A 14,905-nucleotide genomic window follows, 5' to 3' on the forward strand; every position below is an offset into this window, starting at 1 on the left:
TCACCATTTTGAACAGTGCATTCCTAAAATCTGTCATATCCTTCATCCTCTAGTCATTTCTTGCACATTTACATGTGACTTTAACCAGAGAACGGGTGATACTGGGCGATAATGAAGGATTTTTTTATATCATTTTCCTTGTATATTTGTACATAAAAATTTTGATTGTCATTAGGACCCCATGATTTCCATGTTAACCGAATCATGGCAGACTGTCATCACAAACACTAAAGCGCTCCCTTTTGACTAAATATATCTCAAAATGACGACCTAAAACATACTGGTTAGCTAGTTCCAGACCTGACCGCTATAAGTAAATGTATGTAGGATTCCTCTTTTCTAAATGACATACTTTTGTAGTTAGAGCATAGAAAACCTGTTTATGAAGTTCTAAATATGTTTTTTTAAACATTATTAGAGCCCTTGAAGACATGAAATGAATATACACACTACAAGCCGACCACTCACAGCCCTAACGGTGTGCTTCACCGCAGCTCGAGAATTTTTTTGGAGTTACACGTCAGAGACTGAACTCAAAACTGAAACTGGCATAATGCAACAAAATGCGTACCTGGAGAGCAGTGAGGTGTACAAGGGTATTAAAGTGTCAAAATGCATTCCATGTACGGAATCTCATCAGTGTATGGCGCAGAGCCTGAAAGTCTGGGGTTGTCGACATAAACAGATGGACTTGAGCAGGTTCCACTGATATCCACTACTTCACCATCATTGCTGGACCTTCATCAAGCAACAATATCACATCATATCTCCATGCACAATCCAGCACACAACAGCAAAAAGGTCTAATGGGAGCCATACAAGGAAGGCGACATCGCCTTTACTCCATTCAATCTCAGTGGAACCTGCGCAATAGGTCGATATTCGCAAGTCACCGTCCAGCCAAGCGACAGGTGAAATTCGTGCGTGTGAAAGTTTGTGCTCGTGCATGTCATCGTGCACACACTGGCTTGTGATGCAATCTCAGAAAGTTGAAAAATGTTCAACTTGTCATCGCTGTTGCCAAGACGAGGACCAATCAGCAGGAGTTTCATTAATTCATTATTAATAATTCATTTATGTAAGTTTATCTTCAATACTAGCATGATCCGGTTATGGCCGTGTGTGGCGCCCATGACACCTATTACATATCTTTACTTTTTTGCATTAAACCCTACTAAATTCTTTGAGAACCTTCTGACCTATAACTAGCAATGTTTTTGAAGTGCATTGTGTTGTAGCTGTAGTGGGGAGAATATTAATTATTAAAGCTGACACTAAAATATTTCCCCAACTCATTTGACTCAGCCAGCTGTACTTGTATAAACAGCAACGCTTCCTATTGGGCCATGGAGCAGCAGACCAACCAATCACTGAATCACTGAAAGATTCAAATGGCTGGCATCTCTAAGACCTCCAGTGAGTGATTGTGTGTCAGAATGAGAGGTGGTGGGGGTTTCCTAACAGAATGGAGGTCAGAAGGTCGCAGCTATCAGATTAGGAAAGGAAAGAGGTCCTGTTTCTCACAGAGGCTTTTCACAGTCCTGTATTCATAGCAGCCATGTGTGTGTGAGCGTAGCTACGTGGACAGCGAATGCATCAAGCCGTGGTAAACTTTAATTAAGATTCAGCTATCTAGCATTGAGAGGAAAGGCTGTCCCATACTAGAAACTTCATGTCATCACAGTAAAAACTGTCAATCTTTACAGATAATGTGGCAATCACAGTTTTCACAGAATGGAGGAGTTCAAGTAGCGCACACTTGGAAGTGAGGGAAATTCTATAAGAGTGAACATGATCAACATTTGGCTTACGTCGGTCAGATCTACATCCCCTTTTGTACACAATTAACAGGATCCTTTCACCAAGGAAAATTACTCGGACAACCCCTACTGGGTGTCAATATGGAATATTTAATAAAGCCTAAGTAACAAATGCAGATGCTGGTAAATTAGAAGTACAGTGAAACCTGCTTAAGTCGGTCCTGCTTATGTCAACAACCCATCTATGTGGACCTACTCATCAAGTCCTGGTCTTCCTATGTTCTTCTTATTAGCTACTAGAAATTCACCAAGTAAGTTGACGTTGACATACATGGTCGACCGCTTTTTTTTGGGGGGGGGGAAGTCAAAAGGGATAATTTATTTTGAATATTTGAAGTTTACTTTAATTTAATTTTACTTTTTTATATTTTAGTTGTGTTTATTTATTTATTTTATATAGAATTTGTACTATTGTTTATAATGTGATAATAATAATAACAAATGAATTAATCAAACAGGTAATTTCTACATAAAATGCGTTTATGTGGATGTGTTGTAGTACTGTTAACTTGATCATTATCGCAAAGCAGTGTGAAACGACAACAGCGGCATAGCTACTGACTAGTTACATAACATTAAAATGTGCACAGAGTTACTTCCTGTTCAGTCCAAAGTGATCACAGAGAATGAAACGGGCGTATGCACAAATGGAGGAAAACAATGTCAACAAGCTGTTATATGTTCAAATGTCCTCAAGTGTCGCCCATTCTGCTTAAGTCTCAAGTAAATGTGCAAGCAACGGCTCGTTTCAGTTTTGACTTTTCGGTAATGTCGATGTCTGTTCAGAGGGGCGTCGACATCAACGGGTTCCACTGTAACTGAAGCGCCAAACCAACATGGGACAACTACCTGTATTTTCTTGTGTAAACACTAAATAAATGATGAAAAATATTCTTTTGGATGAAAATAGAAAAAACAATTCAATTTAAAAATGTGCAAAATGAAACTCACTGCTAACATGGATGAGTAGTTTGCACTAATTGGTGGATGAACACGTAACAACTTCCTGGAGATACTGTAAATACAAATGACACATTACTCATTAGCCTTTCTCTCATTTACCAGTTTCCTGGGGCATTTCTCTTGGAACCCTCTAAACTGAGTCTTTTTCACAGAATAATCAACCATCCTCTAGAAAGAGACAGAGCCCTGCAGGGTTCCCCCACAGTCCTGCTCAGACAAGCAGAAACAGCCTGGCTGTCAGTGTGAATAAGACACATTCCATAACAACAGGAGAATATGTGGCCTGTGGTGCCTGAACAGCAGTTACAGCGCAGGAAAGAGGAAGGGGTGCTACGTGGGGTTGAAGGGATCAAGTATTAATGGCATGCATTTTCTGCAGGGATGTCCAATATTGGCTTACAAATGAGATCGGATCATATCGGTGTCAGTTTTTCTGCCGATAATGATATCGGCGCATGAGTGATGTCATGCTCCACACAGCAGCATGACGTGAAAACTAAGGAAAAACCAAACTAACGACCAACCTGTCATGGGGAACATGACATAAAGCGCAGGTTATGCGAGGTAGGAGTATTTCACTAAATATACTCGACAGAATTCCACACTTCCACTTTTTCGATAACTTGTATTGCATATGATATATATACTCTGTATATATATATATATATATATATATATATATATGTACTGTAAAACCTACCCAACTATAACCACTTTATAATTTCACTGATTATATTACTCCAGAGTGTTGCACTTTGAACTTTACTTTGTTCTTGCGGGTGTTTGTGCAACATAGAAATGTGCAACTTTCCAAATTGTATCGTTGATGATGATAGTAGTAGGATGTTATTTTAGTTGACTATTGAGCACAATTGTTTTATGACTAACATTAAAAATGGCACTTTTATTTGTATTGCATATTGCAACTGTGTTTATTTGTGAAATGCATCCACAGACATCACAGTAAAAGAAGCATAATGTGTTTATAACACAATATTATAGGAAAGAGCTGCTGCCTATATCGGTATCCGTTGATATTGGTAATGGTTATGACGTGCTGGACAATATCGGTACATCTGTATGAAAGCCAATAACAAGCATCTCTAATTTTCAGTTTTTCAGGAAAAAATACTATTGTTGTTAATAGTTGCCACATTTTATCCTGAGAACAATGGACTCAGCTTTGTAATCAGAATTCATTCTGCACCTTGTTTTTTGGACAAGGCAACCAAACATTATCAGCCTTGCTATCATTATTTCAAGGACAACAGTTGAACTGTTTGAAAATGTTGTGTGTCTAAATGGCAGCTGAAGACAAAACTTCCTTATCTGAAGTATGTGACTGTAGAACGTTGAAGAGGATGTTTTCAAAACCAATGCCTGTTGGTGCTTTGAGAGACATTATGTTAACAGCTCTTTTTGAGTCATGTCAGAAAGGAAGAACAATTCCACTTTCCCACAGAGCCCAGTGTGTGAAACACTATAATTTTCAAGAAACATGTAGAAACTAAGTTTGCCACAAGCTCTCAAGGTTGACTATTGAACCAATGAGGAAGGTCATTGTTAGTTGTGGGGAAATACCTCCCTCTGCTGTCCACAACGTGGTACAGACTCTAGTCTGCTGTCATCTACAATGTGCATCTACAATGCTCAACATGGTTTGTTTTACTGTAAATATTACTTTAATAGCATGAAAGCACAAAACAAAAAAAACTGCCGTAAAATGTCTCAGTTTAGGGTTAATATGTTTGTTAATTGAACTAACAAGAACTTTGCATGGATGCTATCTCACATCTTTGCCGCTGCAAACTTCACTGAACGTCAAAGACGAAATGTATACAGATGGTGGTCGCCAAACAAAAACACACCTGGAGCAAATCAAACACAACATTCAATAGACCTGTCAACGCCAACCAGCAGCTCGTGGTAGATAAAGCACTTAGCCCAAATGCTAAATCATGATAAGATATAAAACATAACATCTACGGCGTATGACCTGTATGCGTGCTGTCTATTATGTGCAGCAGGAAAGTTCACACAGTGTACAAAATCTCTGTGTTGTGCGATTGTGACCGAGATAATCAGACTACGATGTATGCATTGTCATAAGCGCTGTCATTGTGGTGGTCTGGCTTGCACCTGCGCTGTTGATGTCACAGCACAAAGGAAAGCACATATGTTCACGGTCATTATGTAGGATGGGATTTGACAGTTTCAACTGCTGTCTGACATACAATCCACCCATCCATTTGGCTTATCCTCAGACACTGATGTGCTGTGTTTGACATCTTTTGTGCATCTGTTCTTAAATGCAAATAAAAATTAATCCATAAACTTTATTTAATATTTTTTTCCCATTTTTATTTACATATTTTTTCCTCTCTCTCTGAATAATCCTACCATATTACCCTCCATTTATGGTCTGTTCATATCTTTGTACGGGGTTAAACTTACAAAATCACACCAAATTCAAGATTCAAGAGATTCAAGAGAGTTTTATTGTCATGTGCATGGTAAAACAGCAGTTATACCATGCAATGAAAATCTTATTCTGTTCATTCTCCCAAGAAAAGAAAGAAAACACAAGAAAGAATAAGAACATAAGAAACATAAACACATAAACATAAATACCAATAAATTAAGCAACAACAACAGAAGAGACATTAATACAAGTAAATAATACAAATAAATAAATAAATAAATAAAGTGCTATGAGTGTGTGCGTGTGTTGCGTGCGGCGTGTGCGAGTGCTTCGTTGAGAAGCCTGATGGCCTGTGGGTAAAAGCTGTTATTACTAATACTTATTTCCCCCACATTTCTCAAGTACCCCCTGGAATACCTTCAAGTACCCCAAGGGGCACTCGTACATTCACCAATGAGAACCAGAACCACACAAAAAATATATATTTTGGCCTTTCATCCACATGCAAAGGTAGGACTGTACACTTGAATGTACACCTAATATTGGACTATAATGACGAACAGAAGCATCAGAATGCGCGACCAAGTAAGCTGTGGTCATGTTTTCAGGCCTCTGATTAGCAAAATTGCACATGGCAGCTGGTGAATGTGCTTTTATGTAAATTGTTTGGGAGATTTGTCTACCATCAGAGTGAGGTGTAATATGCGTTTGTGTCTTAGGATCAGTATGGAAACTTTTCTTTACTTATTATGCATGTATGCATATTCTGTTCCGTTTAACAGCAGTGACCTGGTTCTGATTACATGCAACATGTCACACTAAACGTTTTTGTGTACGATCAGCTACTGCTGTTCATCGGGATTACAATAGTGTGTCAGTGTATCACCATAGCCAGACACTCACGTTTGTGTGTGTGCATTTTGCATATTCTGTTCCGTTTAACAGCAGTGACCTGGTTCTGATTACATGCAACATGTCACACTAAACGTTTTTGTGTACGATCAGCTACTGCTGTTCATCGGGATTACAATAGTGTGTCAGTGTATCACCATAGCCAGACACTCACGTTTGTGTGTGTGCATTTTATTGATGGAATTTTGAATGCACAGAGATACTGTGATGAGATCCTGAGACCCTTTGTTATATCATTATCTATATATTGTCTATTATCATTATCTATATATTGTCTTCCATAACCATCACCTCATCTTGCAGCATGATAATGCACGGCCCCATGTTGCAAGCTGAAAAGATCCCAGTTCTTGCATGGCCAGCATACTCATCGGACACGTCACCCATTCAACATATTTGGGATGCTCTGGATCGGCGTATACAGTATTTAACTCAGGTAAATGGTGGTCACACCAGATACTGACTGTTTTTATTACATTTATTGATCTACTTAGATATTACACCCTGAAAAGAGGCAATAGCAGTCATCACAATTGCAATTCCACTACTTCCACTAACAGACGCTGTCATTTTTGCCCAATATTTGTTAATATTTTTCTTCGATATCTCGGTTTTATCATATGTGGGAAATTCTTTTCAAACCAGTCTGAGAGTGTTTGAACTCTTAAGCGAAGGGTTATGCCACTTTGACAAATCATTTACCTGGTTTTCTAGCCACAAAATAATGGAGTGTGACTCTCCCACACCTGGAATTCAGACAGTCAAGAGTCAAATAAAAGCAAGGTTATGGGGTCATTGTGTTGAAAATGACCCAATAAAGTTTGCTCCATGTTAGCAACAAATATCAATGACACATTAACAATAGGGATGCTCCAATCAGGGTCTTATGATGCCAATTCCAATACCGATCATCCATGAGTGACATCAGCCGACATCGATACCGATCGCATGGATTAACTGTACATTTTTCAACTTTTTTATGGTGAGTGCTATTAATCTGGGGCGCAGTTAGACAGTTCTAAGGGCCCCTGGCAAATAGTAAATAGTAGATAGTTATTATAAAATAAACATTTGGACGGATTTTTTCATTATTGTCTTTATTTGTGTGAAACCATTTTTGTACTATTTGACAAAAACCTGAATTTAATGTGTTGCATGTTTTGGAGTAATACAAACACATGGGAAATAAACTGCTCAACAATTACCTCCACGCTGCGCTTGTGCTTTGCCTGCGTTTACATGTACCTGTTTGTTTATTTGTTTGTGTTCAAAATAGCTTGAAAAGTTGTGAATAGATTTGGACAAAACGTGCAGGACTTGTCGTTAATGGGATATGGAAGAACTGATTAAATTTGGGGGGTGATCCGGATCTGGATCTGGTCTGGGTCCAGGAATTTTTTTTTAAAGATTCTTTAACTTTGCGAGATAGAACCATTTTCTGCATTTGTGCATATAACGCCACAAAAAATGGTCAGCGCACTTGGAAAAAAAAATTCAGTACAAGTTTCCAACAGGTTCTACAAAATATCAAAGACTGATCCAGGAAAACGTAGGATTATTATTTTGGTGTGAGTATGGCGCTTGGTGGAGGTCTACGCTCTCCGAGTGCTTCTCTAGGTGTTATTTCTGTATTTTATGTCTTATTTTCTCTTATTATATCTACTATATTGGGTAATAGGAGTATAAAGGTGACTATAGGGGTGTTATTTCACGTCTAGAGGGCTCTAATAATGTTAATGTATTTAGACGATCGTAAAGAGGTTTTCTATTCTCTGACTATGAAAATGTTCCATTTATAAAGAAGGAATCTACTTCACGGAAATTTCCTTATCACGGGCAGGTCTGGAACCAATCAACTTGAATAAACAATGGATTGGTGTGCCTATTGGTCACCTAGCTTAAGGAAGGCCAGGGCGCATCAAATTAAGACTAAATGAATGGCCCGTACGGGGATTGAACCTGCGACCTTGGCGTTATTAGCACCACGCTCTAACCAACTGAGCTAACCGGCCCACAAATCCAAGTGCTAGGGGACAGTGACAATCTTTCAGACCTTTGCAGAGGTAGATAAGACGGGTTTCATATGTAAGGATCATGCAAATGCCGATCGCCCAAAATTAAGGAAATTGGCGCCTATTTGTATCACTATAACCTTGGAATACTATTATTTTGGACTACTATCACACTTCTGCATGCCCAAAAGCCATAGATGTCAAGAAACCGGTGATTTTTCACCTCAGTAACGGTGAAAATGGCATAAAAACGTCAGAGTAACATATGAGAACAGCCAATCACTATCCAAAACCGAACCTTCCCAAAGTTTGGAACAGCTAGTGCTATCTGTCAACATCTAGATACATCTGTAAACCAGTTAAAAAACACAAAAAAACATATGCCTTTGTCTCTCAGACAGAATCGTTCAATGGTGCAGTGGGACTAAGGCTTAACGGTTAGCTGAAGCCAGGTGGCACCTGTCATAGAAAGGTGACTTTTGACTGGTGGGTCACCAGTTGGACGCCAAAGACCAGATGGGAGAAACCAGAACTGGGGTAAATAAATGACATTCTCATTTGAAAAACTGCAAGTAGATGTCCTTATGCAAAACACTTAAACAGCACAATGGATTCCTGTTGATAAAGCACCCAGTTATAATAGTTAACATATTTTATTAGATTTAAAATCAGAATTTGTCAGTGTGGCTACCATTAACACAACATCCAACGTGAAGGTAAGCAGGCTAAGCAGAGGTTACTCGAGGAACTGCACAAAGCAGCTGTGATTTCCTGACAGTGCATGACAGACATGTCTAAACTATTTCCTTCGTCAGACATGAAAGAGGCCACAGGTTCTAGGTTGAGAGCCAAAAGCCAAGCCTATATTTTATCCCCCCATAAAAATGTCAAAGGGAATTAACTAAACAAAATACTTTTCTGCCACAACTAGTGACTGAATGGCCTGCTAGGCCAGCTGGCCAAGATGGCAGGTTACTCATAAAAGAGACAGGTACATATCAGCATCAGTGTTGTGTTTGGACAGCTGCTGATGACACTGCTGTCATTCTCACTTTCAGAAAAAAATGCAGCAAGTTTGGTGATCGGAACTCCATCATTACAAAGTGTTGACTTTGGGGGATTACTACGAGTAACCGGAAGTGGCTGGAAAAAAGCACAAATTGACATGAAAAACAGAACTGACATATTTGAAGTAAAATGTCCCCAGAGTCATGTACATATTTATTTTTAAAAGCCGCTTTCTCAATTATCTATTCCCAGGAAAGGAAAGGAATGAGAAATGTGAAATAAGCCAGATTCTTTAAGGGTATTCTAAATGACATATGAATATGTAAATTAAAATTCTTCTTTCATGAATGAAAAACAGACCTTTGTATGACAACGAAGACCACATTGTTCGTTTCTCTTTTGTGTGGGGTCTGACTTTTTGTTCAACTTTTTTAGGATTCTTCTAGAAAGGGGTAATTGTGCTCTCTACCCACATGATTGAGAGTTTCCTGTCACACACAGTGAAGGTCAGTTTTTAATGCTTGCTTCGCATGTACTGAAACAAAGTCAAAGCACAAGAGGATGGGAAATTTGGCTTCAGTACAAACCAGCATCCTTTTTGTCAAGAATGGGCTGATGGTGATAAAGAGGGACTATGAATTTCTGCACTCTTGATGTATAAATACAAGGTAAAGCAGTGTACTGTTTGGTCCGCCCTGCATGGGACAATCCACCTTATAACCTAACCAGGCTGGCAAAAGCCCTTCTCAAAATGTAATGTTCAATTTCCCATATGTACATATTTCAAGTGAGGGACACTTGAAACACTGTACATTGGGGGTGTCCAAAGTGAAGCCTTTGGACCATTTTCGGCCCGCATCTTGTTGTTTGTTTTATGTGATTACATATCACACTAATTTGCTTTGTCACCTATCACACAAAGATTATATAGTTTACGGTACAATATACTGACGCACATTGGATTAGTTTTAGCATCTTTAGTGTACACATCAAAGTGGCCACCACATCCTTCAATTTTGTATCCCATATCAATATTAATTTTTTTTAATTTGAGAATTACCTGCCAGTAGATTGCAATTTCATCTTCATGCTTCATTTTATAAATCATTTAATAATAATAATAATAATAACTAATAGAGAGAGAATTTGGGGAGAAAAAAAAGTGGTTCCTTTACGTTCCAAAAAAGTACCAAAACCAGACCAAAGCTGTAGCCATTAAGAGGTACGGACGGTACGATGGGTTACCTGTATTTTTGCACACAGTCTTAATTATTAAGAGTCTTAATTAATGTTGAAACAGCAAGGTTCACTTAAAATCCATCCATCCATCCATCTTCTATGTCGCTTATCTTCACTAGGGTCGCGGGTATGCTAGAGCCTATCCCAGCTGACTTTGGGCTTGTGGCCAGCCAATCGCAGGGCACATATAGAGAAACAACCACGAACCCAGATCTTCCCGATCTCCTGACTGTGTGGCCAAAGTGCTAACCACCGTGCGGCACACTTACAATCTATTAGTTCAAATCATTATATAACATTTTTTTAAAAGTAAATCCTTCAACTTGTCCCCCCCCTCCAGTGTAGCTCCGGCCAAAAAAGATCCATACAAAGCCTTATCATTTCATTACAGACGAAATCTAAGTCTGAAAGTCTCAGACAGAGTTTATTTCCGTTCACTGTTGCATGCCAAGATGACTAACATGTTGCTCTGCAGTTTAATAGCATGAATCAGCACCAAGATAAATCGGAAATTTCTCCTACTTGCAAACAGATGGAGGGGAAATCCAGATGTTGCCTTACCCAGACTAATGCTTGAGCATGGCCTTTTGTCAGGGGGATTTGCATATATTTAACTCTTGAACATTCTTGCCATCATCAAAGTATTGTCACGTGACATGACATGTTGCCTTCTGATTATCTTTTTTGTATTCATTATAATGATTGTGCATTGCTCTTTTTTTTAGCCTGGCTTCCATATAAAACTAGCCTACTTTAGTCTGCCTTATGGGTAAGATTCCTTTTCATTGTTATAGTAGACACAATGAGATTTTCAAAGACATGTAATGAATAATCGCCCGAAGTCAGCTGGGATAGGCTCCAGCATGCCCCGCGACCCTAATGAGGATGAAGTGGTATAGAAAATGGATGGATGGATGGATGGATGTAATGAATAAAATATAATAATATAATATGAAATAATAATATGAAATAAATGAATATAAATCAAACCAGATAGTGTTTCTTGACCATACAACAAGCATCTTTTTACATGGAAGAAGTGGAATAAAATGGGTAGTGTTGTGGCATGTTATGGAAAGTATAATGGATTCATTTTTTACTGAGAAGTTTGGTTTATCAGTCAAGGAAACAAAACAATCATCAGCAGCAACATGCGTACTTGATGAGGATTCGAGTTTCACTGAGTCAGGAGTTGACGAAGGCTTGAGTTTCACTGACTCACGGGTGCTCGACAAAGGCTCAAATTTCACCAACTCACGGGAGTTTGACAACAATATGAGTTTCACAAACATGTAATCGACGAAGACTCGGGTTTCACTAATTCATGGCTGCTCGGCGAGGACTTTAATTTCACTGACTCACAGGTACTCAACGAAGGCTCGACTTTCACTGACTCACGGGTGCTCAATGAGGACACCGACTCACTTGTACTCGACAAAGACTTGAGTTTCAGAGACTCGCATTTGCTCGACAAAGACTTGACTTTCACTGACTCACGGATGTTTGATGAGGACTCTACTTGCACTGACTGGTGTACTCAAGCAAAACTTGAGTTTACCTGAGTTACGGGTGCTCGCCCTGCATCTACGTCTCGGTTGCCAAATTTCTTGCGCATGTGTTGTGTGTTGTGTCTGTGCAGGACCCGAGTGAGCGGAGTACCCGATTCACTTCAGTGTGTGACTCATCGTTGCTGTTCTACTTGAAGAAATATATTTTTAGCTTCTCTTGAAAAAGCTTTGTTTTGTATCACAACATACCACATAGAAGCATACACTGCATTTTAATTTAAGTTTTACACCCAAAGCATTTACTTAATGTTGAAAATAAGTGAACAATGAATTCATTCAACTCAGCCCTGTTTTGAGGTTTAGCCGCAGACATCACTTAACATTTCCCCGACATAATTTGCTTTTCCCAAAAAACATGTGATGGCAAGATGTTCAACAAAGAGGCCTGAGGTGCACGAAACACATTCAAAGCCATTGCCAAAAAAACAAGATTTCAAACGTTCTGTTACTTCAGCAGGTTTTGGAGGAAGAACACAGATAACCAGGAGGAAATTGTGTGGAACGGAACGGAACTTCATCTACATGATCAATTGCATAATAAGAAAATGCAGATGCCATTGGTTTTTGGCTCATGTCGGACACTTAATGGATGAAGAGTAAACACAGTACAGATGTTGTCAAATGAAGGCTTTACTGTCACAAAAAGCTGGGATCTCTGAATTGTGTGGACACGTCTATAATGGTACCGCTAAATCGGAGTGTCCAAACTTTTTCCACGGAAAAAGGAAATCAAAGGATGCGGGGGCCATTTTTACATTTTTTTTTTTTTAAACCAACCCACGTAGACGTGTCTTTATTGTCATAATATGTTGAATTTATTATCGTAATGTTATAACTTTTACCCAACCTAAATTCCCTAAAACTGCAACTTTATTATTGTTTTGGTTATTTGTCATAATATTACGCTGTTAAAAAAACAACATTTTTAGTCTTTAATATTCCAAATTTACGCTATTGTTTTCTCATAATATTATGGCTGTGTTATCCTAATATTTTGTCTTTATTTTGTAAAATTACTGGTCGTTTTTTTTTCCCCTTTTTACTTTAGTTTTTTTTTTTGTTTTTTTGTTTAATTGCATTTTACAATGTGCCGAGGACCCATAAAAAAAAAAACGCCGCAAAGCCTAAATGGCCCCCGATCCGCACTTTGGACATCACCGTTCTAAAATGTCACACAATAAGTGATTGTGGCTTCTCAAATTAAGGCTAGAAAAAATGATATTAATATTTCATCATTTTAGGTAATAAAACTGAACATTTTTTAAAAGAATTTTGCTGTCAAAATAAATATACCAGAGACTTGTTTTTTTTCCTCAGCTCTAAGAATTTTCCACATCACAGAGTGGAGTGTTCAGCAAAATCTGGTCAAATGATTTCCGAGGGATTGGAACAAAGAAACACATGGAGGCGTTTTTGAAGCGGATGTGATTGACTTCACATCTGTAACACTTTCATGACACACTCACAAAACATAGCTGAGAGTGTGGGAGGAGAGGAAGATCGTGGCAGCATCTGTCATCTACAGACAAGTGGATCACCAAACACCATATTTAACAGGCGCTTATGGATTTCCTGCATCTTTGCTTTGCATTAGTCCTGCACCACCATCCCACCACCTGGTTCACTACACAGAAAACATAGTCTGAAGCCAACAGTTACAGTTTATGTTATTTGCTTATTGCTTCTAAAATACAGTGAAATCCAGTTAAGCCACCGTCCCTTGGATTGGCTGACTCACGTCAAAATAAGCGGTTGTCGACATAATCGCAGATATAGTCATTGCTTGCACTTTTGCGAGTGATTTCTGCCAGAGGCATAAGGAAAATGGTTGATAATGAAGGATTTTTGAGCCTAAGGCAGTTTGTTGCTACTTGTCATACAAGCACAAGTATATCTTTTAAAATTTACTTCACCAAAAAAAACTAAAAGCGTCCTAAAGGACTGTGTCTTGTAGACAATGCCACCCTTTAAAGTGTGGGTGGAGTGTCCGTGTCTGGACATCTGAATACCGCTCTCATTATTTGTCCCATTATTTGTCTTTCTTAGTCTTTACGACCAGGTCTGGGGAGAAAATGCAAGGTTTGAGGGGTGTGGAGGACACTTAAACATACACAGGGCATCCTTGTAGATGAATGACAAGATGGGGCGGCTGCATCCTTTCATCCCTCTACATCAAACATTTAAAAGAACTTAGAAGCCAAAGCCACACCACAAATACTGTACTGAGTTCTCCAACACACACACTGAATCATGCAGCAGTAGACATGTCGGCCATTGCTACCGAAAATGTGGCATTTATATTTATACAAGATTTATACAAGATACAGTTTTTGTAATATCTGTCAACTCACACAGTATAGCTATCACTAATGTGAGATTGTCAAAACTTCAAAAATGAAAATGAAAAGAATTTCACTGATTGTATAGTTCAAAATATAATACAGTAACCCCTCACCACTTCTGTGCTTCGAATTTCACGACTTCACTCATGTTTTTATATATGTGGGGACAGAGCACAATCATGTTTTTTCCTAAATATATTAATCAATAAGTCATGCTATTATGTGGCTGAATGCGGCCTTTTGTTAGTAATTAAAAACACATATTTAAGCAAATTTGTCTTATTTTTTTGACTAAATTAAGCATTTCCAAGCATAAAAATGGCCAAAGGAAGTGAAAAACAAATATAAGACAGTCAGAAGATGCATGCAAAAATGTTGCGATGATAGGCAGTATTCTACACTGGTCACTAGGTGTCAGTAATGTTACTGTAATGTTAAGTGAGACACATGAGCACTAGACTTGAATGTCGGAACAACAGGCATTATCTCACAACAGGCATAATAATCCCTATCACAGGTTTTCTAAATGCGATTTTTTTAGCATTATTAAAGCTCTGTAGACATGAAATGACACCCACATAGTCACCTTTACACTCCTATTATTCTTTGTTTCCCGCAC

At 38.5% G+C, this 14,905-nt stretch overlaps 1 protein-coding gene and 1 non-coding gene across 2 annotated transcripts in view; both read right to left on the reverse strand.

The window, feature by feature from the left end:
- col18a1a (collagen type XVIII alpha 1 chain a) overlaps positions 1 to 14,905 on the reverse strand; it is an 86,462-nt gene that overhangs the window by 53,485 nt on the left and 18,072 nt on the right. The window lies entirely within an intron of this gene.
- Positions 8,056 to 8,129, reverse strand: trnai-aau (transfer RNA isoleucine (anticodon AAU)). Its single transcript has one exon. It is a non-coding gene; the product is annotated as a tRNA-Ile (tRNA).

Source organism: Dunckerocampus dactyliophorus, chromosome 9, assembly GCF_027744805.1.
Source record: "Dunckerocampus dactyliophorus isolate RoL2022-P2 chromosome 9, RoL_Ddac_1.1, whole genome shotgun sequence".
NCBI lineage: Eukaryota > Metazoa > Chordata > Actinopteri > Syngnathiformes > Syngnathidae > Dunckerocampus > Dunckerocampus dactyliophorus.